This window comes from Pundamilia nyererei, unplaced genomic scaffold (genome assembly GCF_000239375.1).
Source record: "Pundamilia nyererei isolate P.nyererei 1_Seehausen unplaced genomic scaffold, PunNye1.0 scaffold00103, whole genome shotgun sequence".
NCBI classification, from domain to species: Eukaryota; Metazoa; Chordata; class Actinopteri; order Cichliformes; family Cichlidae; genus Pundamilia; species Pundamilia nyererei.
In genome coordinates, this window is record NW_005187504.1 from 430,014 (window position 1) to 434,602 (window position 4,589).

Genomic DNA, 4,589 nt, shown 5'->3' on the forward strand with positions numbered 1-4,589 from the left:
TGGGTCTGGATGTGTGTTAGTCCTGATGACCTGTCCACGGCGCACTCCACTTCTTGCCGAATGACAGCTGGGACAATGCCCAGCCCACCCACAGATTCTGAATTGGTTAAGAGAATGTATGGATGATTTTATTAGCTAACACTAGCTTGGTTCAAAAGGAACATCCACAGACACTACAGGCGTGTCGTATGGACATAGACATCTGCTAGTGAGTGCTGAAGTAACACATAAACAAAATAACGCAATTACATTTGTCAAAAAGACAACAAAACCCTGAGCAGGCTACAGTTTAATTAGTTTTAGCGTTTTATCTGATTATGCTAATGCTCGAAAAGGACGCTACCTATATGAGTTCACATTCAGTGACTCACATTAGCAGCAAGTAGTCACAGCTGCATGCATCAGCACCTCAAACTGGCCGTGGCTGCCCAGTGTAATTTGACACACAGTTTGCCTTGCTAGCTGTTGAAAATGATCTGTGGCGTCAGGTTTTTTAGTTTAGATTTTTGGCAGTTACACATTGGTTTCATTTTTCAGCCACGGAGGCTGCTGCTTGTATTTCAAGCCGCTGTGAAATATCTCCACTGCCACACCGACAACACACAGGAGCCTTTTGTCCACCTACTCTTATCTCTACACATAGCTAAATTCACCTGCTGTTAGTTTCTACAGAATGATAAGCTCCACGATGCAACCAAAGGTGGGTAATATCCTGAGCAGATATATAAAAGATGAAGGCCAAGTTTAGGAAACAGATCAACCTGAAAAGAGTTTTGTCATATTTGGTAAGCTGGACAGACGCTGAACATTTTTATCTTCCTTTCTGCAAAGGCAGAGCTCACTCCACAAACACATTCACCATTCAGTTCACATCAAATATTGATAGCTCTATTCTCCAAAACAGTAAATAAGAAAAAAGAAATGCAGCAAATATTGAATATTATTGAGCTGGATGGGAGCTAGTGGTCAGTTTTTTTTTTCGCCGCAAACTGTAAAGAAGAGAAAGTTCAGCCACCATCACGTTTGCCCAGGGAAAAATAAAGACAGCACCACGAACACTGGCTGTCTAGAGTTATCTTAGAGATAAACCGCATCTTTGAGCTGAAATGAGCAAAGTTATTGAAGTGTGGAATTGATTCAATCATTTGATATACATGCTCTGTGAAGGTATTGCAGGATCGGGGTAGACCCTGGGGCAGACACACAACACACTTCAGTGTTTGCACATCCCATTTACCCGGAAGGACATGACAGCAAAGCAGGACTTCTAGACTACCTGCCACTGCGAATTGGATCGGAGTAATCGTTGGTAATAGAATGAATAGATACTTGGTTGGCGATCAAAACTGAAAGAAACACTGGTGCCCATTCTTTAAATAGCCCAGGTTTACCTGTCACACATCCAGTTTTCCACCCAAATCCAGTGTGGGTGGCAGGAGCGAGGAGTGCAAATCATTTTCTTTCTTTTTTTATCTTCTTTTTTTAACTGCTGTTTTGTCAAAATAAGTGTTGCTTGGTGGTTGACTATATGCCAAAGTGAAGCGCAAACCTGTTTGAGCGAACACCAAACTTCCTTTCGTCCTGTCATATCTCACACCTTTCATGACATTCTCACATTCTCCACATCAAATTTCCTCCAAATACTTTGTCCTTTTTTTGTTTCACACCTTTCCATCTTTTTACAGCCGTCTTCTTTTCAACACTGCCTTTCTATCCCGTCTGCCTTGTCTTTTAATATTCCACTTTCAATCTGCTCCTCAGTCGTTCTGCTCAGTTCAATTTCTATTCAATCCACTGTATTGGCAGGAGTGTTGGATGAGCGGCACCACTGAATCAATTCTATAAAAATCATTAAAAAAATATCTAGAACATAACAGTGGATGGTTTGCCCTCTGTCATTCTCCTTTTTCACACCTCGTCATGTTTTGCTGGATTCCTCTCTTCCTCTCCTGTCCTTCTTTCTCCCTCTCTCACTCCCTCTCAGCTCTCTCTGGGGGGTTTTCTCCATCACTGCTCAGATTAATCAGCAGCTTCCTGCCAGTGTTTGACAGTTTCCCCCTAGTTGGCTGGTCTCCAAATCAGACCGTGTTAGACACCAGCCCACCGTCCGTCCTGTCTGCCTGCCTGTCTAACTCTTCCTCTCTGTCTCTGTGACATCTGTCTGTCTGCTTTATCTCCAATGGCCATAAGATGTCACTGAAAGTCGTTTGTAGAAGTCTGACAATGATTACTGGAGTCATGTTGTATAAGCAACAAATGTATATTGTAGATCCACAAAACAAAACAGCTGAACACAGATGTTAAAAGTAAAAAACTCTATTTGTTTGGGACTATTTCAACTGTTGATTACAACTTATCTGGGGTTTCGGTGACCATTTACATAAGATTAAGTTAAGATAAAGTAATTTACACTGTTTTTTTTTTTAAATTTTGAACAGCAAAATCAAAAAACATGTCGGGCTTTGGATACACAAACATATTAGTCATTAATAATTGGTCTGTTTTTAGGATTTCTGCCCAATCCAGGTTCTTCAGAGAAACTGCTTTTCCATTTTTAGCCTGTGTACACACTCTTTTGCAAATAATTTGACAACATAAACTATCTAGAATTATGGAATTATCTTGCAGAATTATCAGTAACTACATTCTTATTTCCAAAAAACTTGTGAAGATGTGTAAACTTTAACTAAAAGTCAAATAGCATGCTCTGCAGATTATTTAAACACTACTTCTAACTGACCATAGTAGAATGACAACATATGAAACTCTGAAAATAGATCATGTTGTTGTTGTTTTTTAAATATGTGCTCATTTTGATCCCAAAAGGTGTCAAAGTTGGGACAGAGGAACAAAAGACCGGAAAGTGCGTAAAACGAAAAAAAAAAAGAACCAAAAAAAAGTCAAACCTGACTACTCTGTACAAAAACATCAAAGAGAGTTTGAGTCTTTTAGAGTGAATATAGCAAGAGAACTGTCACCCTGTCAAACTTAGGTGAGCTAATAGTTTGGAATGATATTTCTGGGCTATTTGCTCAGGGATCTGTTGGGGATCATCACATTATTAAAAGAGAACTTTTAACTTTAGTACTAAAAGAGTACTTTAAGTAAAAGGAAACACTGACTGGTCATGATCTGGCCTTCAGGTAGCACTGCATTAAAAAGTGTGATTCTGTAGCAGAAATCCTGGACGCAGGAACATTTCCTAACAGTCCTTTTCTTCCATTTATCCAATTCAGGATGACAGGAGCCCATCCCAGCTGGACGTCAGAAGTTAATTACGAAACGAGACTCATGTCACAAGATGCATCAAATCAGTTAATTTGAGCTTGAAAGCAAAAGCTAAAACCGCAACAATCCGTAGTAACCTCACAAACTAAGCGCTACATTGTTACAGGTGTCATACACCTGTAACATCCTAACCTAAAGGCTTGAGGGCTTTTGTGAGAGCAGTAATAGCTGGAGCCCCAGTAAACACACGACATTTTAAATCATTTTGGCATTACACCTTAATTCTGGATGAATTTTAGCTCATTTTCTGCTATGGTTCATTGCATCTGTGCCAACATCGCTAAGTGAAGAGATCTTTTCGAGAGCAGAGTGCCACTGTTTTGAAAGTTTTCTTTTTACTCTGTACTTCTGCACAACAACAATCCTCCAAATCCTTGTCTGCATCCTTGTCCACCCATGTCCTGTTAAGGTCTCTGCCTGTATGATTACAGTGAGTCAGTGGAGAGTCACCTTAATTTAGTCCGGAGGGAGCTTGTGTCTGCTGCTGAATAGCTGTCTCTCACCTCCAGCCTTGGGTTGCATCTGGAGGCATTGCCTGAATGCTGACAACTGTGAGCACACACAATACTCAGACACACTTACATAGACACTAACATGCTGGTTCCATTTTAGGTAGATGTGCAAGCATACCCGTACATACTTACAGGTGTTACTGAATATTCAAACACATTGAATTGCACATTGCACCTGTACACCTACGCAACGGTGTTAATACAAGCATGCTACTTTAAGAGATTACATCCATATTCACTAAAGATGTTCCGTACATGCTTGGACAAATTTGTAGTTTTTTATTTCCACATTTTAGAAACTCTTTTTCTGCCTTACTCTTAGATACCACTCAGCTGTACAGCGACTGTAGCTTCACTTAAAGAATGTCATTGAAAATAAATATCACCAAATATCACCGCATTATATTTAATTTGCCTGGTGCAGGGGTTCTGAAACATTCTGGAGTCTGGGATGCATTACATACAGTGTTGGGAAGGTTACTTTTAAAATGTATTCCATTACAGAATACAGAATACATGCCCTAAAATGTATTCTGTAACGTATTCCATTACGTTACTCAATGAGAGTAACATATTCTGAATACTTTGGATTACTTAACATATTATCATGCATTTTACAACTACGTGAATGTACTATTGCTGTGTGATTTATTACTATTACTGGAGGTAAAGGGACCTCTGGCTAATACGTCGGGTTCCTTGTCGGGCTCCTAGCCAAAAAATAGCTTTACTTTGTTGTGTGGGTCAACTCTGCTTGTGAGAGACAGAGAGAGGCGTTGAAAGACTGCT